The 23,165-nt window shown below is 51.5% G+C and overlaps 1 protein-coding gene across 2 annotated transcripts in view; it reads left to right on the top strand.

The window, feature by feature from the left end:
- The first annotated feature begins 18,857 nt into the window (after positions 1-18,857).
- BICRA (BRD4 interacting chromatin remodeling complex associated protein) overlaps positions 18,858-23,165 on the top strand; it is a 95,609-nt gene continuing 91,301 nt past the window's right edge. Inside the window, exon 1 of one of the 2 annotated variants that reach the window (XM_023182391.3) lies at positions 18,858-18,939. The gene's annotated coding sequence lies outside the window, so the exon portion shown is untranslated. Of the gene's footprint in view, positions 18,940-19,614; positions 19,827-23,165 lie in introns of those variants that run through there. The other variant, XM_023182390.2, reaches the window with a different exon arrangement.

The raw sequence follows: 23,165 nt of genomic DNA, 5'->3' as shown, positions 1-23,165 counted from the left end.
CTCTTGTTTCCATTCCCATACTTCCACGCTGGTCCAGGCCACCATCACCTCTTGCCTGGACCAACAATGACAATGACACATAAGGGGTGGAGGTGGAGGTGATGGGGTGGGTGTTGGCCCTGGGTTTCAGTCCTGGTTCTGCTGTGTAGTAGCTGAGTGCCCTCAGGGGAGTGACTTTACCTCTCTGTGCCTCAGTTTCCTCCTCCATAAAGTGGGGATGATTAGCTGGGCATAGTGGTGCATACTTGTAGTCTTAGCTACTCAGGAGTCTGAGGCGAGAGGATCCCTTGAGCCCAGGAATTTGAGGTTGCAGTGAGCTATGATTGCACCACTGCACTCCAGCCTGGGTGACAAAGCAAGAAACTGCCTTAAAAAAAAAAAAAAAAAAAAAAAGGCCAGGCATGATGGCTCACACCTGTATTCCAAGAGCTTTGAAAGACCCAGACGGGGCTGGGTGCAGTGGCTCATGCCTATAATCCCAACATTTTGGGAGGCCAACAAGGGTGGATCACCTGAGGTCAGGAGTTCAAGACCAGCCTGACCAACATGGTGAAGCCCCTATCTCTACTAAAAATACAAAAAATTAACTGGACGTGGTGGGAGGTGCCTGTAGTCCCAGCTACTCAGGAGGCTGATGTAGGAGGATTGCTTGAGCCCAGGAGGTTGAGGCTGCAGTGAGCTATGATTGAACCACTGCACATTCCAGCCTGGGTGACACACTGAGACCCTGTCTGTAAAATAAAAGTAAAAATAAATATGCCAGGTGCAGTGGCTCATGCCTGTAATCCCAGCACTTTGGGGGACTGAGATGGGTGGATCACTTGAGGTCAGGAGTTTGAGACCAACCTGGCCAACATGGTGAAACCCTGTCTCTACTAAAATATACAAAAATTAGCCAGGTGTGGTGGCGCATACCTGTAATCTCAGCTACTTGGGAGTCTGAGGCACGAGAATCATTTGAACCTGGTTGCAGAGGTTGCAGTGAGCCGAGATCACACCACTGCATTCCAGCCTGGGTGACAGAGTGAGACTCTGTCTCAAAATAAATAAATAAATAAAACAAAAAGAACAGTGATTGGCACACAGTTGTCACGCCATAAATGTATTTCCTGTTTGCCATAAGGAGAGGTTTGTTCTCAAGTAACAAAACATATACTAGAGCTATAATCATTAACATGGTGTGGTGTGGGGCACAAAAACCCATAAGTAGGCCAGGCATGGTGGCTCCTGCTGTAATCCCAGCACTTTGTAAGGCCAAGCCAGGAAGATCTCTTGAGGCCAGCAGTTAGAGGCCAGCATGGCAAAACCACATCTCTATCAAAAATACAAACATTAGCAGGGCATGGTAGTGGGTGCTTGTAGTTCCACCTACTTGGGAGGCTAAGGCATGAGCATCACTTGAACCCAGGAGACAGAGGTTGCAGTAAGCTGAGATCGTGCCACTGCATTCCAGTCTGGGTGACAGAGAGAAACTCTGTCTCAAAATAAAGAAATAAAGAGATGGAAATAAAAATAAATAAAGTGGGGATGAGGATAACACCTACTTGTAAGGTTGTTTCTTGGGAGGATCCAGAAAGTAACCATATCTGAAGCACTCAGGACTGGCCTGGGTTGTTGTGTAATAGACTGAAATGGTGGATGGGATGGTATTGGGAAATTGATTCTGACTGATGGGCAGGGTTTGTGCTCAGCACATCCCTGGTCTCACACCAATCCTACGAGTTAGTCCCATTTTTCTGACGCAGTAATTGAGGCTTAGAAAAGTTCAGTCACATGCATGCCCAAGGCCACAGTTCCTAAAGAATTGGGCCAAGACTTGAACCGAGATCCTTCTGACTGCTAAGTTTCTCTTTCCTATTGTAAGCACCGGCTTTCTCCCTGGTCTCCCTGCTTGCCCTCTTATTCCCCCTCCCATCTATTCTTCCCACGTCAGCCAAAGGGATTCAAGGAAGGGGAAAAGATGATTAAGATTTTTCCTTCCTAAGATCCTTCGGCCATGTGACTTGATGCAATGTATGATCCTGTGTTGAATCCTGGGCTGGGGAAAACATTGCTATAAAGGACTTTATTGAGACAAACAGATTTGAATTTGTGGATTAAACAATTGTATTATTGTATCAATGTTTCATTTCCTGTTTTTGATTCTTGTTCTGGATTTTTTAAAGAGCATGTCTTTGTTTTTAGTAATGCCATGCTGAAGGATTTAGGGATCAAGGGACATGACGTGTTCCACTGCCTCTCAAACGTTCAGAAAAGAAACACACAGCAGAGGTGGCCAAATGTTACTGACTTGCGAATCCAGAAAAGATCTACTTACCCTTCTTGCTAGTTTTCTGCAAGCTTGAAATTATTGCTGGTAAAAAACAAAACAATAACAAAGAAAACCTTCATTCCACCCCTAGGTAGACATCCAAGAGAAATGAAAACATATATTGACACAAAAAAACCTGTAATGGGTGGGCATGGTGGCTCACACCTGTAAGCCCAGCACTTTGGGAGGCTGAGGCCGGCAGATCAGTTGAGGTCAAGAGTTTGAGACCAGCTGGCCAACATGGTGAAACCCCGTCTGTACTAAAAATGCGAAAAAAGCCGGGCGCGGTGGCTCAAGCCTGTAATCCCAGCACTTTGGGAGGCTGAGACGGGCGGATCACGAGGTCAGGAGATCGAGACCATCCTGGCTAACACGGTGAAACCCCGTCTCTACTAAAAATACAAAAAACTAGCCGGACGAGGTGGCGGGCGCCTGTAGTCCCAGCTACTCCGGAGGCTGAGGCAGGAGAATGGCATAAACCCGGGAGGCGGAGCTTGCAGTGAGCTGAGATCCGGCCACTGCACTCCAGCCCAGGCGACAGAGCAAGACTCCGTCTCAAAATAAATAAATAAATAAATAAACAAATAAATAAATAAATAAATAAATAAATAAATAAATAAATAAAATAAAAATGCGAAAAAACAAAAAAAAAATTAGCCAGGTGTGGTGGTGCACACCTGTCATCCCAGCTACTCGGCAGGCTGAGGCAGGAGAATCGCTTGAACCTGGGAGGCAGAGGTTGCAGTGAGCCGAGATCACGACACTACACTCCAGCCTGGGGGACAGAGCAAGATTCTGTCTCAAAATAAATATAAATAAATAAATAAAATAGGTGTTCAAACAATAACTCGTACATAAATGTCCATAGCAACACTATTCTCAACAGCCAAAAGAGAGAAACAACCAAAACGTCTACCAACAAATGAATGGAGGCCGGGCGCGGTGGCTCAAGCCTGTAATCCCAGCACTTTGGGAGGCCGAGACGGGCGGATCACTGGGTCAGGATATCGAGACCATCCTGGCTAACGCGGTGAAACCCCGTCTCTACTGAAAAATACAAAACAACTAGCCGGGTGAGGTGGCAGGCGCCTGTAGTCCCAGCTACTCAGGAGGCTGAGGCAGGAGAATGGCATGAACCTGGGAGGCGGAGCTTGCAGTGAGCTGAGATCCAGCCACTGCACTCCAGCCTGGGGGACAGAGCGAGACTCCGTCTCAAAAAAAAAAAACAAATGAATGGATAAATGAAATGTAGTCTATCCATACAATGGAATGTTTTCAGCCATAAAAAGGAATGAAGTACTGATACTTTTTTTTTTTGAGACAGAATTTCCCTCTTGGTGCCTAGGCTGGAGTGCAACGGCACCATCTCAGCTCACCGCGACCTCCACCTCCCAGGTTCAAGTGATACTCCTGCCTCAGCCTCCCGAGTAACTGGGATTACAGGCATGCACCACCATGCCCGGCTAATTTTGTATTTTTAGTAGAGATGGTGTTTTTCCATGTTGGTCAGACTGGTCTCAACCTGTATAATTCAATGGTTTTTCATATATTCCCAGTGCTGTGCAACCATCATCATCATGTAGCTTCAGAACATCTCAGTATCCCAGCACAAAACCATGGGCCCATTAGCAGTTGCTTCCTATCTGCCATCTCCCAGCTCTGGGCAACCACCAATCTACTTTCTGTCTCCATGGATTTGTCTGTTCTGGATATTTCATAAAAATAGAATCATACAGTGTGTAGTCCCTTATGACAGGCTTCCTTCAGTTAGCATAACATTCTCAAGGTTCATCCATTCAAGTATCAGTACTTTGGCCGGGCACGGTGGCTCATGCCTGTAATCCCAGCACTTTGGGAGGCCAAGGTGGGCAGATCACCTGAGGTCAAGAGTTCGAGACCAGCCTGACCAACATGGAGAAACCCCATCTCTACTAAAAATACAAAATTAGCCCGGCATGGTGGTGCACGCCTGTAATCCCAGTTACTCGGGAGGCTGAGGCAGGAGAATTGAGAACCCGGGAGGCGGAGGTTGCGGGGAGCTGAGATCACGCCATTGCACTCCAGCCTGGGCAACAAGAGCAAAACCCTGTCCCCCCAAAAATAAATAAATAAATAAATAAGTTTTATGGTAGGCAAATTATATGAGAATTTTTCTTTTCTTTTTTTTTTTTTTGAGACAGAGTCTTGCTCTGTTGCCCAGGTTGAAGTGCAGTGGTGCGATCTCAGCTCACCAAAACTTCTGCCTCCCAGGTGAAAGTGATTCTCCTGCCTCAGCCTCCCAAGTAGCTGGGACTACAGGCACCCACTACCACGCCCGGCTAATATTTTGTGTTTTTAGTAGAGATGGGGCTTTACCATGTTGGCCAGGCTGGTCTCAAACTCCTGACCTCAGGTGATCCTCCCTCCTCAGCCTCCCAGATTGCTGGGATTACAGGCATGAGCCACTGCACATGACCGAATTATGTAACAATTAAAAAACAACAGCAAACACTTTATTGACTGTAGATTACCTCTGGGGTCAAACCCCAAATCCCTGGTGCACCTGCAAGTCTGCCCTGTCCCTCAGACCATTTCAGCCAAACTGCTGACTTTCTAGCCACCTGCCTTTCCTCTTTCCCCAGTGCTGGGCCTTTGCATCTGCTCTTCCCTTCCACCCTCATCTGATGGCTCTATTCATCTCGCAAGTCTTAGCTGACTGGCCAGGAGCAGAGGCTCACACCTGTAATTCTAGCACTTCAGGAGGTCAAGACTGGAGGGTTGCTTGAGCCCAGGAGTTCAAGACCAGCCTGGGCAACATGGTGAAACCCTATCTCTACAAAACATACAAAAAATTTACCCAGGTATGGTGGCACGTGCCTGTAGTCCCAGCTACTCGGGAGGCTGAAGTGGCAGGATCACCTAAGCCCAGGAAGTCAAGGCTGCAGTGAGCCATAATCATACCACTACACTCCAGCCTGGGTGACAGAGTGGGACTCTGTCTTAAAATTAAAATTAAAATTAGGCCAGGTACGATGGCTCATGTCTGTAATCTCAGCACTTTGGGAGGCCAAAGTGGTCAGTTCACTTGAGGTCAGGAGTTCGAGACCAGCCTGGCCAACATAGTCTCTACTAAAAATACAAAAATTAGCCAGGCGTTGTGGCGGGCACCTGTAATCCCAGCTACTCGGGAGGCTGAGGCAGGAGAATCGCTTAAATCCGGGAAGTGGAGGTTGCAGTGAGCTGAGATCGTGCCACTGCACTCCAGCCTGGGCAACAGAGGGAGACTCTGTCTCAAACATAAATAAATAAATAAATACAATTAAAATTTAAAATAAGTCTTAGCAGACAATTTACTTCCTCCAGGAAGGACTCCCCCAGCCCCCAGAGTCTAGGTCACTGGTTCCCACAGTAGTATTTGAGATGATTTCCAAGTGGCTTGTTTTAATGGTCATGCATTTATTTTAATGTACATTAGCAAAAAAGTAAACAGCCCATCATACCAGTGATTTCATGGCTGTTGTTGATTAAGATGAGTCTAAGGTAGTCCCGTGGGAACCCACTGAAGGAAGAAAAAAAATAAGTTGGTTGAAAGACCAAATTAAACGTAAAGGCAACACTTTGCCAAAATTGTGTAATAGCCTTTCAGGAGTAATAGAAATTGGGAGGTCCCAGTGGCAGGGTTAACCCTGCCTGAACTTCCAAAGCAGCCACGGGGGCTTTTACCTATTCTAGGGCAGTGATTTGTTTTAAAGTCTGTCTCCCTGACTCAGGTGTCAGCCCTAAGAGGGCAGGGCTGGGACTATCTCGGTCACTGCTGTGTCCCAAGTGCCGCCCTCACAGGGCGGACTCAGTGCAGGTGCCCAGGAAGTATGTGTTGAATGAAGAAATGCCAAGCTGCTAGGTTTGGACTTTCCCCCCAAGGGCACTGGAGAGGCACAGGAGGGTTTTATTTTATGTAATTTTTATTTTTTAAGATGGTATCTTGTTCTGTCGCCCAGGCTGAACACAGTTCACTGCAGCCTCCACCTGCCGGGATCAAGTGATTCTCTTGCCTCAGCCTCCCAAAGTGCTGGGATTACAGGCATGAGCCACAGCACCCGGCCCATAGGGGGGTTTTAAACTGGAAAGTGTCAAGGTTGATCTGTGCTTTAGAAACCCCAGGCTTGGCCGGGTATGGTGGCTCATGCCTGTAATCTCAGCACTTTGTAAGGCTGAGGCGGGAGGATCACTTGAGGTCAGGAGTTCAAGACCAGCCTGGCCAACGTGGCAAAACCCTGTCTCTACAAAAAAGACAAAAATTGGCCAGGTGAGGTTGTGGATGCCTGTAATCCCAGCTACTTGGGAGGCTGAGGCAGGAGAATCGCTTGAACCCAGGAGGTGGAGGCTGCAGTGAGCTGAGATTGTGCCACCGCACTCCAGCGCCTGGGCAACAGAGTGATACTCTGTCTCAAAACAAAACAAAACAATACAAAACAAAACAAAAAAACCCAGGCCCCCTCTCTACTCTGGGCCCAGAAATCCAACAGTGCTCCTGTGTTATCGTGAAACATGCATTTGGTCTTCCCTGTTTTCTGGAGCACAACTCCTAAAATCGTTGGAATTACCAAAGCGGTAAGTGTCTTTGTATGCTAACGAGATGACTGCTGGCTGGCCACCCCTAGGTAGCTTCAGGATGGGGCTGGTCACTAGAAAGACCAAGGCAGGATTAGCGAGTTGGGACTTTCAGCCCTATCCACCAACCCCCGGGGAGAGGGGAGCTGCTGAAGGTTGAGTGGATCACCAATAGGCAAGTGTTGAATCAGCCATACCTACATAATGAAGCGTCCATAAAAACCTGACAGTTGCCTGGTGCAGTGGCTCCACCTGCAATCCCAGCACTTTAGGAGGCCTAGGTGGGCGGATCACCTGAGGTCAGGAGTTCGAGGCCAGCCTGGTTAACGTGGTGAAACCCCGTCTCTACTAAAAATACAAAAATTAGCTGGGTGTGGTGGCAGATGCCTGTAATCCCAGCTACTGGGGAGGCTGAGACAGGAGAATTGCTTGAATCCGGGAGGCAGAGATTATAGCAACTTTGGACACTTCCTCCCTCGCCACTCATTCTTGGTCTTCATCTTCCTTTTCCAGAGAGAAATGTAAGAACTTAGGCCAGTTAGTTAACTTCTCTGTGCCTCAGTTCTTCATCTGTGAAATGACACGAAGATGACAACAGTTCCTACTTCAAGGTGGCTGTGAAGATTCCATCAGCTAATATATATAAAGGGCTTAGAAGTGTTGGGAGGTCCAGGTGCATCGTTGGAGCCCAGGAGTTTGAGACCAGTCTGGGCAACATGGTGAAACCCTGTCTCTACAAAAAATACAAAAATTAGTCAGGTGTGGTGGTGTGTGCCTTCAGTCCCAGCTAGCCGGGAAGCTGAGGTAGGAGGATTACTTGAGTCCAAGGGGTTGAGGCTGCAGTGAACTATGATTGTCTGCAGTCCCAGCTACTTGGGAGGCTGAGGCAGGAGAATTGATTGAACCTGGGAGATGGAGGTTGCAGTGAGCCAAGATTGCGCCACTGCACTCCAGCCTGGGTGACAGAGGGCAACTCTATCTCAAAAAAATTAATAAATAGGCTGGGCGTGGTGGCTCACGCCTGTAATCCCAGCACTTTGGGAGGCTGAGGTGGGTGGATCACAAGATCAAGAAATCAAGACCATCCTGGTCAACATGGTGAAAAAAAATAATCTGCTTAAGATTCTTATAGCTTTAACTTTTAAAACAATACATCTAAAGACAGAAAATGTTTACATCACACAGTGTAATGTGGTGGTTAAGAGTATGAATTTTGGCCGGGCGCGGTGGCTCAAGCCTGTAATCCCAGCACTTTGGGAGGCCGAGACGGGCGGATCACGAGGTCAGGAGATCGAGACCATTCTGGCTAACACGGTGAAACCCCGTCTCTACTAAAAAAAAATACAAAAAAACTAGCCAGGTGAGGTGGCGGGCACCTGTAGTCCCAGCTACTCAGGAGGCTGAAGCAGGAGAATGGCATAAACCCGGGAGGCGGGGCTTGCGGTGAGCTGAGATTCGGCCACTGCACTCCAGCCTGGGCGACAGAGCGAGACTCCATCTCAAAAAAAAAAAAAGAGTATGAATTTTGGGCCAGGTGCAGTGGCTCACGTCTGTAGTCCTAGCACTTTGGGAGGCCAAGGCAGGAGGATCTCTTGAGCCCATGTGTTTGAGACCGGCCTGGGAAACAGGAAAAGACCTCATCTCTACAGAAAAATAAAAATAGATTAGCCAAGCATGGTGGTGGCACCTGTGGTCCCAGCCACTGTGGAGGCTGAGGTTGGAGGATCACTTGCACCCAGGAAGTCAAGCGGTGAACGCGTTGTTGCAATCCAGTCAGTGAGACCCTGGCTCGGAAAAAAAAAGTATACATTTTGGAACAGGGCTGCCTGAGTTCAAATCCCTGTGCCCCCTGACTCTGACAATTTTGCAACTTCTCTATGACTCAGTTTCCATATCAACAGATGATATTAACATATCCTACCTGCTAGAATTGTTGGGGTCATTCAATGAGAGCATCCAAATACAGAAAGAAGCTTGGTTAAGCATTACTTACAACTACATTGTAAATCCCTCTCTAGCTGTGGGTGATCTTCAGAGCCATCTAAACAATGTTTCACAAACCCTGTAGCAAAAGGGGATGATCCACCTGTCTCAGCCTCCCAAAGTGCTGGGATTACAGGCGTGAGCCACCGCACCCAGCCGAGATCTGGTAACAGACTCCAAATCTCGACTCAGTCTCATTGGCTGCAAGCAGTCTTCTCATTCTCTCCTCCAGATCTTCGGGAACAGAGTAATAATAAAAATCAAAACCCAGCCAACTCTTCCTGTCAGTGGTGTTGACCAGCAGAGGCCGCTTCCCTTCTTAAAGGGGCCTTTCCTAGTTTCGACTTTCTCTTCTCTTTCCTAAGATGGCCTGGTGTGTTTCTCCTATCACCCTCCCCCAAGCATCGCCAAGGAAGCGGCCCCTCCCACATAGTTGGAATGTTAAATATCTCAGTGATGACTACAAGGCTTAAAGTAACAAATAAAGCCACTCTCTTGAGTCAGGATATTTGATCTGATAGTGCATGAGTAACAATACCCGATAAATGAAGACACATTCTTAGCGTATTCTCTATCCCCCAAAGGCTGCGGGATGCAGGGGCTGCGGGGGTTGCAGGTCGAAGGTCCACAGCCCCTAGGGCAAGGTCAAGAGCAAAGGGACACGTGGATGAAAACGGGAAACTTAATTTTTTTGTGTATTTATTGGATTTTTTTGGTGCATTTCTTTGAATGTTTTTGTGTATTTGATTTGTGTGTGTGTGCATGTATTTGAATATTTTGTGTGTATTTCTTCGAATAGGTGACACTAGGCTCAAACTTTACAAAGGTAGTAAAAGACCTAACATCCACCCACCCGTCTCCCCACGGAAAACTGCTGGTGACCAGTTTGCTTTTTTTTTTTTTTTTTCTAGACAGTCTCGCTCTGTCGCCCAGGCTGGAGTGCAGTGGCGTGATCTCGGCTCACCGCAACCTCCACCTCCTGGGACCAAGCGATTCTCCTGGCTCAGCCTCCCCAGTAGCTGGTATTACAGGCGCGCACAACCATGCCCGGTTAATTTTTTGTATTTTTAGTAGAAACAGGGTTTTGCCATGTTGGTCAGGCTGATCTCGAACTCCTGACCTCATGTGATCAGCCCGCCTCGGCCTCCCAAAGTGCTAGGATTACCGGCGTGAGCCACCGCGTCAGGCTGCAGTTTGCTTCTGCTTTTCAAGACATTCTGTGTATTTAACAAGCAAAATCTTGTATTTTTTCATCTCCACCTTTTACACTTTTATACCTTTTTTTTCTCCTCTCCTACCTTGTCAGGCTACATAGCCTGAACATACTTACTTGAACGTGTCAGTTCAAGTATCCCTTCCTCATTTTAGGGGGACGCCGCATCCCACTGTCGGCCGGACCACAGCTTATCTAATGAGTCCCCCATCGATGGACAACTAGGTTGTTTCTGGTCTTTTGGGTTTTTTTTTTTTTTTTTTTACAAATTTTTACAAGAACAACAACAAAAAACAATGCTACTCAACCTCACGCCTTGGTTAGTGTTTGTCAAGAAACGGACAGACAGAAGCCTCAACCTGCGCCCCCAACGTCCGACTCCCCGCATCCGCCGACTGTACCCCAGCTTCAAGGACCGCTCGTCCAGGGCTGGCCGGGCCTCTCAGAAGCTGTCAGGCGGTGGCCGCGGCCCGCTGTAGCCCCGCCCCGTGGCCCGCCCGCAGTAGGCCCGATTCAAATCTGGCCAATGATAGTGTGTAAACAAACCCAGGCCCCGCCCCCCGACGAATAATCCGCCGACCGGAGAGAGGCCCATTTAACCCGATGGGGGAGTTGGGGTCGGGACGGTGGCGGAGTCGTGGCTCCGCCCCCAGGCCTGGGCCAATAGGCGGCTAGGCCCCGCCCCCGGCACTTGCCGCGCTGAGGACCCGAGGCCGGGCTGGGCGCACAATTGCCTGATTTCGCCGCGGATCGCGGTCTGGGCGGTTTCCGGGCGCTCGGGGCGGGCTGGCAGGGCCAGGAGCTGGGGCGGCGCACTCCACGGTCCCAGCCGCATTTGAAGGGAGCGGTTAGAGGGCGGAGATCGCCCCGGCATCAATGCCCTCTCATGCCCCAGCTTATTTCCACCGACTGGCTGCTAAAATCCGGACCTGGAAAGGTCTCCGATGGAAACTTGCTCCCCTCGCCCCTATTTAACGAAACCTGGAGGGGACGCAGCGGTGTTTTTGGATTGGGCAAGGCTTTTCATTTCTTTCCCCTGGTTCTTAAAGTGTTACCTGCTTACGGAAAAATGCACGTATCCGGTGCGCCGCTCTACAGAAAACTAAAATTCCATGTAGCACCACTCAACCTCCCAGGTCGAGAAACAACTTGGATTGGCGAAATTTTCTTTTCGTTTCTTTTCTTTCTTTCTTGTCTTTCTTTTTCTTTTCTTTCTTTCTTTCTTTTTTTTTTGAGACGTAGTTTCGCTCTTGTCGCCCAAGCTGGAGTGCAATGGCGCGATCTCGGCCCACCCGCAACCTCCGCCTCCTGGATTCAAGCGATTCTCCTGCCTCAGCCTCCCGAGTAGCTGGGATTACAGGCATGCGCCACCACGCCTGGATAATTTTTGTATTTCTGGTAGAGACGGGGTTTCAACATGTTGGTCAGGCTGGTCTCGAACTCCCGACCTCAGGTGATCGGCCTGCCTTGACCTCCCAAAGTGCTAGGATTACAGAAGTGAGCTACCGTGACTGGCCTGAATATTTTCATAATAAAATGTTTCGGTACAGGGGCAGATTTGGGTGCTGACAAGCCACCCCCATTGGAGAGATGAGAAAATGGAGGAACTGAAGAAGTGACTTGCCCTAGGTTCTTCTGGTGACTCAACCTCAGAACACCTGGGTGTACTGATTTAGTCCCCACCCTGCCTGACTGGCCCTGGGACAAGTCGCTGAACCTGTCTGGGTCTGACTGCCTAACTCAGTGCTTAACCTAGGACTCATAACTTGCACCTGATCCTCAAATAGAAGGGGCGTGTCACCCCTGAAGGACAGCAGGTCTCTTTCGATCTGGGCCCATATGGACCCCCAACACTAATCTTTGGTCATCCCTTTGGCTTCCTCTGACCTTCCTCACTGCTTCTAGAACAGCGTGGACAACACTCACTCATTAACTCTGAATCTTGGACAGGCTTTCCAGGTTGCCAGGGGACAGATAAGGCAGAGCAGGAAAAACAGACATTTGCTCTCCCAGGGCAGGGATTGCCAGGGAATCAATGCCCTTTGATCCACCCCCTTAGTTCCACTGCCTGGTAGCTAAAACCCGGATGCTAATGTACCAATGGATCGTGTAAAGAATTCCATTTAAGAATCATATGCAAGTTATGAGTCCCACATTAAGAACTGAGTTAGTGCCTGTAATCCCACCACTTTGGGAGGCCAAGATGGGGGGATCACTTGAGGCCAAGAGTTCGAGACCAGCCTGGCCAATATAATGAAACCCTGTCTCTACTAAAAACAAAAACTAGCTGGGCATGGTGGTGGGTGCCTGTAATCCCAGCTACTTGGAATCACTTCAGCTCTGGAGGCACGCTGTTGCAGTGAGCTGAGATTGCGCCACTGCACTCCAGCTCCTGTGACTGTCAAGAAATAAACAAGGCGGGGGGGAGGCGCTGGGAGGGAGGGAAGGGGAGAGAGAGAGAAAAAGAAAGAAAAAGAGAAAGAAAGAAAGAGAAGGAAGGAAGGAAGAGAAAGAGAGAGAGAGAAAAGGAAAGAAAGGAAGGAAGGAAGGGCGCAGTGGCTCATGCCTGTAATCCCAGAATTTTGGGAGGCCCAGGTCGGCAGATCACAAGGTCAGGAGTTCAAGACCAGCCTGACCAATATGGTGAAACCCCATCTCTACTAAAAATACAAAAAATTAGCTGGGCGTGGTGGTGCGCGCCTGTCTGTAGTCCCAGCTACTTGGCAGGCTGAGGCACGAGAATTGCTTGAACCCTGGAGATGGAGGTTACAGTGAGTCAAGATTGAGCCACTGTACTCCATTCTGGGCAACAGAGTGAGACTCCGTCTAAGAAAAAGAAAGAACAAGAGAGAGAGAGAAAGGGCCGGGCACGGTGGCTCATGCTTGTAATCCCAGGACTTTGGGAGGCCGAAGGCAGGTAGATCACTTGAGGTCAGTAGTTCAAAACCAGCCTGACCAACATGGTGAAACCCCGTCTCTACTGAAAAAAAAAAAAAAAAAATTTGCTGGGCATGGCAGTGCACACCTGTAATCCCAGCTATTTGGGAGGCTGAGGCAGGAGAATTGCTTGAACCCGGGAGGCGGAGGTTGCAGTGAGCCAAGATCGTGCCATTGCACTCCAGCCTGGGCAACAAAAGCGAACCTCCATCTCAAAAAAAAAAAAAAAAAGAAGAGAGGAGACAGAGAGAGAGAGAGAAGGGAAGGAAGGAAGGAGGAAAGAGAAAGGAAGGGAGGGAGGGAGGAAAAAGAAAAGAAAAAAAGAGAGAAAGAAAGAAGTAACTGAGCTGAGCAGTCAGACCCAGACAGGTTCAGCGACTTGTCCCAGGGCCACCCAGGCAGGGCAGGGACTAATGGCTATCAGCCATGGCTAGGCATGGGGCTGGCTTCTTTTTATCTTTTTTGAGACGGAGTTTCACTCTTGTTGCCCAGGCTGGAGTGCAATAGCGCGATCTCAGCTCACTGCAACCTCCGGCTCCCAGATTCAAACAATTCTCCGGCCTCAGTCTCCTGAGTAGCTAGGATTATAGGCATGTGCCACAATGCCCAGCTAATTTTGTATTTTTGGTAGAGACGGGGTTTCTCCATGTTGGTCAGGCTGGTCTCAAACTCCTGAGCTCAGGTGGTCTGCCTGCCTCAGCGTCCCGAAGTGTTGAGATTATAGGCATGAGCCACCATGCCCAGCCTGGGTTTTGTTTTGTTTTGTTTTGAGATGGAGTCTCCCTCTGTCACCCAGACTGGAGTGCAGTGGTGCGATCTCAGCTCACTGCAACCTCCTTCTTCCAGGTTCAAGCGATTCTCCTGCCTCAGCCTTCCAAGTAGCTAAGACTACAGATGCGCACCACTATGCCCAGCTAATTTTTTCTATTTTCGTAGAGATGGAGTTTCAACATGTTGTCCAGGCTGGTCTCAAACCCCTGAGCCCTGGCAATCTGCCTGCCTCAGCCTCCCAAAGTGCCAGGGTTACAGGCGTGAGCCACTGCACGGGGCCAGGGCTGGCTTCTTGTTGGTGTCCTCTGCACCCTGCCAGAGCCATTCCAAATGGCATGGCCCCAAGACCATCTCCCTAAGAGGTCAGGTGTGCATATGAGGTGGGTGGATGTTGTTATATGTATTCAGCAAACTTTTATTGAGCATTTACTAAGTGCCAAGCACTGTTTTAAGGGCAGCGGATATTCTACAATGTACCAAAGGAACCTGGGAACTGCCACAAAGGGCATGACCAAGGGAGGTAAACTGAGGCCTGCAAACCGAGGCTAAGCGACTTATTTGCTTACTTGCTTGTTGGCTGTGTTGCCTAACAGATGTGGGAGGCAGGAACCAGGGTGGTGTGGGTCATCACAGAATCCTTGACACACTAGATACTAAAAATATATGAATGAATACACTCTGACGAAGTCTTAGTGAGTCCCCTAGTTCTGAGTCCCCCACGGCTGGCAGCTATGACAAATAAACGCAAGTGCTACACATCAGGTCCCATTGTACAGTGAAGCCTTCAGATGAGGGCTGCGTCTCACTTCCTGGGTGCATGACTGGGCAAAACACTTCCCTTCTCAGAGCCAATTAAGTTTTCTACGCTGTAGGATGGGGGTAACTAAAGGCCTGTCCCCTGTGGGCGGTTCTCATCAGACACTCTGCTCACCACCCAGTTCACACTCTAAAAGTGTAGCTCCATCAGTGGCTGTGGAAGTGCAGTTAGGAAGACGCAGACTATACAAACATAAAGTAAAAAACGTGTATACTGCTGCTTCTCAGAGGGTCCACACACCTCCAGTGAGTGGTGGATGATCACTGCTTGTTTTTGTTTTTGTTTGAGACGGAGTCTCACTCTATCACCCAGACTGGAGTGCAGTGGCATGATCTCGGCTCACTGCCACCTCCGCTTCCCTAGTTCAAGCGATTCTCCTGCCTCAGCCTCCAGAGAAGCTGGGATTACAGGTGTGAGCCACCATGTCTGCCTAATTTCTTTTGTATTATTATTATTATTATTATTATTATTATTATTATTATTTTTGCGATGGAGTCTCGTGCTGTCACCAAGCTGGAGTGCAGTGGCGCAATCTGAGCTCACTGCAACCACCGCCTCCCGGGTTCAAGTGATTCTCCTGCCTCAGCCTCCCGAGTAGCTGGGACTACAGGCATGCGCCACCACGCCCGGCTAATTTTTGTATTTTTAGTAGAGACGGGGTTTCACCACGTTGGCCAGGCTGATCTCGAACTCCTGACCTCAGGTGATCCAGCCGCCTCGGCCTCCCAAAATGCTGGGATTACAGGCGTGAGCCACCGTGCCTGGGCTGTTTGTTTTTATTTTCAGACAGACTCTTGCTGTGTCGCCCAGGCTGGAGTGCAGTGGCGCAATCTTGGCTCACTGCAGCCTCGACCTCTGGTGTTCAAGCAATTCTCGTGCCTCAGCATATGCCACCATGCCGGGCTAATTTTTGGATTTTTAATACATTAGATGTTGTAATTGTTGTGTTTTCGCCACGTTGAGCAAGCTGCTCTGGAACCCCTCCCCTCAAGTGATCTGCCTGCCTTGGCCTCCCAAAGCTCTGGGATTATGGGCATAAGCCCCCACACCCGGGCCATGGTGACTTTTTTTTTTCCTTTCATTGCATAATGTCTAGGTTTGGGGTATGAATGAGCCCGTCACCCAGGTACTGAGCATAGTACCTGAAAGTTAATTTTTTTTTTTTTTTTTTTGAGACAGAGTCTCACTCTGTCGCCCAGGTTGGAGTGCAATGGCGCAGTCTCGGCTCACTGCAACCTCTGTGTCCTGGGTTCAAGCGATTCTCCCACTTCATCCTCCCGAGTAGCTGGGACTACAGGCGCATGCCACCATGCCTGGCTAAATTTTGTATTTTTAGTAGAGGCAGGGTTTCACTATGTTGGCCAGGCTGGTCTTGAACTCCTGATCTTGTGATCCGCCTGCCTCAGCCTACCAAAGGGCTGGGATTACAGGCATGAGCCACCGCGCCTGCCCCCGAAAGTTAATTTTTCAATTGTTGTCTCCTATCCCTACCTCCCTGCTCTGGTAGTCCCCAGTGTTTATCTATCTCATCTTCATGTCCATGCATACCCAATGTTTAGCTCCCACTTATAAGTGGAAGATGAGGTATTTGGTTATCTGTTCCTGTGTTAATTTGCTTAGGATAATGACCTTCAGCTGCATCTGTGTTGCTGCGAAGGACATTCATTATTTATTTATTATATTTATTTATTTATTTATTTTTGAGAGTCTTGCTCTGTTGCAAAGCCTGGAGTGCAATGGCACTATCTCGGCTCACTGCAACCTCTGCCTCCCAGCCTAAAGTAATTCTCCTGCCTCAGCCTCCTGAGTAGCTGAGACTACAGGTGCCCACCACCACACCCAGCCAATTTTTGTATTTTCAGTAGAGATGGGGTTTCCCTTTGTTGGCCAGGCTGGTCTCGAACCTCAAGTGATCCACTTGCCTCGGCCTCCCAAAGTGCTGGGATTACAAGTGTGAGCCACTGCGCCGGGCTTCATTCTTTTTTATGACTGCGTAGTATTCCATGGTGTACATTTACATTTTCTTTATCCAATCCACTGTTGATGGGCACCTGAGTTGATTCCATGTCTTTGCTATTGTAAATAGCATTGCAATGAACACCATTGTATTAAGTTATAGATCTACTACGTTTTTATGTTTGGGACATTGCATATTCGCTTGTGGAACTGATAACTTCCTTTTTACTTACTAATCATCAATAACAATAACAGCCAGCATTTATATGGCACTTCCTTTGAGGTGCAGCTCTCCCTAGCTCATTCCTCCTCATGACCCTATGAAATGAGGCCTATTATTACCACAGCAAGAAAGTGGCAAAGGCAGGATGTGAACCAGGGGCTGACTGGTTTGAGTCAGGGCCCTTACTCTCTGTGGTATCTCACAATTACCCTTTTTTTTTTGAGACGGAGTCTCTCTGTCGCTCAGGCTGGAGTGCAGTGGCTGGATCTCAGCTCACTGCAAGCTCCACCTCCCGCGTTTACACCATTCTCCTGCCTCAGCCTCCCCAGTAGCTGGGACTACAGGCGCCCGCCACCACGCCCGGCTAGTTTTTTTTGTATTTTTTTTTTTTTAGTAGAGTTGGGGTTTCACCGTGTTAGCCAGGATGGTCTCGATCTCCTGACCTCATGATCCACCCGTCTCGGCCTCCCAAAGTGCTAGGATTACGGGCTTGAGCCACCACACCCGGCCTCTTCTTTTTTTTTTGAGACAGAGTCTCGCTCTGTGGCCAGGCTGGAGTGCAGTGACGCAATCTCGGCTCACTGCAACCTCTACCTCCCGAGTTCAAGTGATTCTCCTACCTCAGCCTCCTGAGTAGCTAGGACTACAGGCCAGCGCCACCACACCCAGCTAATTGTTTTTGTACTTTTAGTAGAGACGGGGTTTCACCATGTTGGCCAGAATGGTCTCAATCTCTTGACCTCATGATCCGCCCACCTCAGCCTCCCAAAGTGCTGGAATTACAGGCGTGAGCCACTGCGCCCGGCCAATTTCTTCTTCTTCTTCTTTTTTTTTTTGAGACAGGGTCTTGCTGTCTCCCAGGCTGGAGTGCAGTGGCATGACTACAGGGAACTGCAGCCTCGACCTCCTGGACTCAAGCGATCCACCTGCCTCAGCCTCCCAAGTAGCTACAGGCACACGCCACCATGCTGGGCTAATTTTTGTAATTTTTGTTTGGACAGGGTCTCGCTATGTTGCCCAGGCTGGATAAATTCTTCTTTTTTTTTTTGACAGTCTCCCTCTTGTTGCCCAGGTTGGAGTGCAATGGCGTGATCTCGGCTCACTGCAACCTCTGCCTTCTGGGTTCAAGTGATTCTCCTGCCTCAGCCTCCCAAGTAGCTGGGATTACAGGTGTGCACCAGCACGCCCAGCTAAGTTTTGTATCATTAGTACAGACGGGGTTTCACTATGTTGACCAGGTTGGTCTCTAACTCCAGACCTCAGGTGATCCACCCTCCTCGGCCTCCCAAAGTGTTGGGATTACAGGTGTGAGCCACCGCGCCTGGCCGATAAATTCTTTAAAAAAAAATACGTTGGAGTAAATATAATGGGTAGTACCGCCAAGATACTAGAATACATGTCAAGGTTTAAAAAAACAGACCGGGTGCGGTGGCTCATGCCTGTAATCCTAGCACTTGGGGAGGCCGAGGCAGGTTGGGAGTTCCAGACCAGCCTGGCCCACATGGCTAAACTCCGTCTCTACTAAAAATACAAACATTAGCCGGGCGTGGTGGCGGGCGCCTATAGTCCCAGCTACTCGGGAGGCTGAGGCAAGAGAATAGCCTGAACCTGGGGGACGGAGGTTGCAGTGAGCCTAGATCGTGCCACTGCACTCCAGCCTGGACGAAAGAGCGAAACTCCATCTCAAAACAAAACAAAGTATCACACAACAACAACAAAATCAGCATCTGCCTCAATTACTCATTTATTCAACACACATTCACTGGGCACCTACTGTGTGCACGAGCTTTTCTAGGGCAATGGGGAGGCAGAAGGGACTAAGATAACAAAATATAAGTCTCCCTGGGCTGCAAGCCTCGGGAGGGCAGGTCCAGGGGCTCTGTGTCCCCGCTGGGCCCCCAGCACTGAGCAGCGCACACAGTAGGCGCTCATCAAGCCCTCGCTAAGGGAACGCGTGAATCCGTGTCCCGCCAGCAGGGAGTTTACGGCCTGGTGGGGCGGAAACGGACCCGACACCACCGCGGCGTCCTGGGGCTTCTGGGAATCCCATCAGCGCGGCCCTGTGGCCAGGGACAGGCTCCGAGGCAGGCCCGACCCGCCTCCCCGGCGCCGCCGTGGCTCGGCCGAGACCGACTAGGGTGAGTGATCAAGCCACGCCCGGGGTCCCGGCCTGTCACCCCGAAGTCCCCGCCGCCTTCCACCCTGCCAGGCTCCGTCTCCGGGCTCCGGCGCGGTCCCACCTCTGGAGGGACTCCCCTCTATTCCCTTCCATCTCCTTCATCCTCGACTCCCGCTATCTTTTCGAACCTGCGGCGCTCCCCCTGGACGCGTCCTCCCGCCGGACGACCGTCCTCCGCCTCGGGGGACGCGCCCAGGACGCACGGCGCCCCCTCCCCAGCCGGACTGGGGGTCTGGGAGCGCCGATCCCTTCAGCTCCCCCGCGCCCCAGCACCCGGATCGCGGCTCGAGGCAGTAGACAAACTACACCGTGGCCAGAGCAGGCGCGCCCCGAACCCCCGGGACTGGGGCTGGGGGCGGGGGCGGCGCCAGCGCGGAGGGCCCCGTCCCCGGACGTCTGCAGCCTCCCATTGGCTCCGGGGCCCGCCGCTCGGCCTGGCTGGGCCGGGGCTGGTCCGCCCGGGCGCGGGGCGGGGATTCCTGAAGCCCCTCCTCCGGCGAGGGCGGAGGGAAGAGGAGGAGGAGGAGGAGGAGGAGGAGGAAGAGGAGGGGGGGCGGAACACAAAACCTGCGAGGTTTTTTTTTTTTCCGTTTGCATTTAATTAAAAAAAATTTTTTTTTTTTTTTGCATACCCGAGGGGCCCTCCCCGGAACGGGCGCGGGCCCGGGGCGCGCGGGCCTGGGCGCGGGGCGGCGGCGGGGCCCCGGCGGCGGCTGCCGAGCGGCCGCCATGCGATCAGGCAGTGCGCTGACCGGCCCGGCCGGCCGGCCCCTTCTGGGTCCTCCCTTTGCAGCCCGTGCGGGGCCGTCTCGGAGACCCCGCGCCGACGGCTGCTCAAACATCAGGGTGAGTTTCTCACAATGTAGCAATTTCTCTTTAAATCTCTTAACTCTCTCTACCTGCGAGTCGGGGCTGTGACAGGGCGCAAAAGCGAGGGGGGAGTGGGGGTTGGCGGCGAGGGTGTGTGTGGGGGGAGCCGGAGCCGGGGCCGAACCCACCCCCGCGACACTCACACACTCAGCCCCCCAGCCGGGGCGCAGCGCCCGCTGCCTCCTTTTTTTTTTTTTTTTTTTTCTGCTCGGCGCCCACCGCCACCGGCACCCCCCAGCCCAGCGTCTCTTCCACCACCGCCGCCGCCCCGATCCTACGGGGACCCCCCCAACCGGCTTCCCTGCCCAGACCCGGCGCCCGGTGCCTCCCCGGCCCTCCCGCCGGCTGCCGGGGATACAATGGAGCGGCGGAGAGAGGAGACCTAACGTTCCACGGGGGGAGGGGCGCGGAGACCCCCTCCCCGGCCCGGCCCCCTCCCCTCGCCCCGCTCCCCGCCTTTCGGGGAAGGCGAGGGCCACCGGGCTGGGCAGCGGTCGGTGATCTCCCGGCCGGAGGCGGAGAGCCTGCATCTCCCCGCCTCGCTCGGCCCCTGCGCCCCCTCCCCAAATCCCTCCCGTGGGTGTCGCGGACACGGGGGGCCCCTGGAAAGCTGGGGAGGGATGGATGGGGAAGGAGGCCACTGGGGCTCCCCCTCCGCACTGCCCCTAAACAATGAAAGGAGTTGACCCCCAGCCCCCGGCAGTGGAGGGAAGTGACCCCCTCCCCCACCCCCAGCTGAGGCTCATCCCGGAGGGGGCCGTTACGGGGGTGGGGGGGTGAGCGCCTCCTGTCACTTCCCGAGGTTCGGGGCGGCCCCTCATCTCCTCCCCCTCGGCCTGGGAACTGGAGGCACCAGGCCTGGCCGGGGCACCGCGCTCGGGTGGTGACCTTTAGACAAAGGCAGCCCTTTCCCCGGGGTGAGCCCGGACGAGCTGGGCCCGCGGCCTCCTCGGGCCCCTGCGGAGGGCAGCCAGGCCGCGGGCACCCGGAGGGAGGGATGGAGGAGGAGGGAGGAGGGATGGAGCCATCTGGTTTTCCCATCCCCGGCTGCCCCTCGGCTGTTTCCCCGACTCCTGTCACGGGCGGCCGCGGGGAGACGAGGGACCAGGGGCTGCTTGGGCCTTGGTGCGGGGCCAGCCGGGAGGACCGGGCAAGGAGCCGCGGGAGGGCTCGGCTCGGGCTCGGGCGCCGGCGGTGATTGGAAGGCACTGCGGCTCCTTCCTCTCCGCGCCCCTTTGTTTTGCTTTGTGGTTCTAAGCAGCTGAACTTCCCGGGAGGTGGGGTCAGAGGCCGCCGTGTCAGCTCTCCCGGGGAGGCCCAGGTGACAGGTCCTAGCTCTCTGGTGTCCCTAGCCTTGTGGGCTGCAGTCTGTGCCCAGGCCCATGTCCTGACCATCGTCCCCTTTTGTCCCCCCCACCCACCTACCCGCCCACCCATAGTATAATACAGATCTAGGGGTGCCTTTCTCTTACACCTCTTTACAGAGGACACTTGAAAGGGAAACTAGAAGCATCCAAGGCATCAAGGCCTGAGATTTATGATAAGCTCTCTGTGCTTTTAACCTCTCCCAGCACCTGGGGTGGGTGTAGGGGGCTCTGTCAACTCTGCCCTGCCCTGGGTCATGAGAAAACAGGGGGGGACAACTCAGGAAGCACCCCCTGCCCATGCACTGGTAGGACTCTTGGGGCATGTTGACCTCCCTTGCCTTCTCCCATGGCTCTCCCCTCAAGAGGGAAATATTAATAACAATATCTCTAACCAGGGAGCCTTATTCCGCTGCTGCTAAGTACATTACACACTGGCCACAGTCCAAGGAGGAAATAGACAAGGGACAGACATTATTCCCATTTTCCAGACAGGTTCATGGAGTGCTCAGAGAGGTTAAGAAGCTTGCCCAGGGTCACACAGCCCTGGGTCACACAGAGCCCCAATTTGTAACCTCCTGGAGTTTTTCCAGCTTAGCTCAAAAACTAAAAAACTGTTAAGCTCTTTTTCTGTCCCACCCTTTGGCACTTTGTCCCTCTGACTTCAGTGGACCTGGTTCAGAAGTGTAGATAATACCTAGAAGAAGTGGCCAGATTTTTTTTTCCCTGGGAGCTGGTTTTGGGAAGGGGTATGATGCCCTTTGAAGTTGGACTGAGGGCAGGATCATTTCACTTGTGGCTGGAATGGAGAATTGCCTGCAGGAACTGAGAATTGGAGGTGTGTAAGGAGTCAGGGAAGGGGAGCCCCAGGCCTGGCCAGTGATGGGCTCGGGGTACCTGGAATCTGGCCCCACTGTCATCCTCTCCCTTCTCTACCTGAGCGGGGGACTTGGCCCCATTTGCTGCTACTCAGCGCTGCCTCGAGAGGAGCTGAACTGTTTGAGACTGTTGATGTCTGGTTGTTCCTATGCCCTGTGACCTGCTGTCGCTTTGCCACACCACGGCCCTTTGATGCAGCTAGCAGAGAACTTTCTTGCCTTTTCTCCCCTTGGCCTGATCCGCTCTATAACCTTAGGCAGGTCATTTAACTGCTGGTCCTGTTTTCTCATCTGCAAGTGGGGATAATTATAGTTCCTTTAAGTGACCTGGAGGTGGGTAAAAGTATTATCCAAACGTGTCATTTATATTTATCATTCACCAGGCAGAGTATGCAGTGTGGGCAAAGGGGAGGAATGTCAGCTGCTGGCATTTAATTTTTTTTTTTTTTGAGACAGAGTCTTGCTCTGTTGCCCAGGCTGGAGTGCAATGGCGTGATCTCGGCTCACTGCAACCTCTGCCTCCCAGGTTCAAGTGATTCTCCTGCCTCAGCATCCTGAGTAGCTGGGATTACAGGCCATCCACCACCACAACCAGCTAAATTTTGTATATTTAGTAAAGACGGGATTTCACCATGTTGGCCAGGCTAGTCTTGAGGTCCTAATCTCAGGTGATCTGACTGGCATTTAAATTTAAGGCCGGGTGCCATGGCTCACGCCTGTAACCCCAGCACTTGGGGAGACCAAGGCTGGAGGATCGCTTGAGCCCAGGATTTCAAGACCAGCCTAGACAACACGGTGAGACCGTGTCTACAGAAAATGAAAAAATTAGTTGGGCATAGTGGCACTCACCTGTGGTCCTAGCTACTTAGGGGTGCTGAGGCGGGAGGATTGATTGAGCCTAGGAGTTTGAAGCTGGGGTGAGCCATGATTGTGCCACTGCTCTCAAGCCTGGGCAACAGAGTGAGACCCTATCTCAAAAATAATAATAAATAAATAAATTTAAAGGTGAGTAGCAGAAGACCTTTGCCCCAGAAGAATTCCCTGTGGTTGGGGAAGACCAACTGCAAACAAAC

The sequence above is a fragment of the Piliocolobus tephrosceles genome, chromosome 21, assembly GCF_002776525.5.
Source record: "Piliocolobus tephrosceles isolate RC106 chromosome 21, ASM277652v3, whole genome shotgun sequence".
Lineage (NCBI taxonomy): Eukaryota > Metazoa > Chordata > Mammalia > Primates > Cercopithecidae > Piliocolobus > Piliocolobus tephrosceles.
Note: the sequence above shows the minus strand (reverse complement) of the source record. Positions and strands in the feature narration are given on the sequence as shown.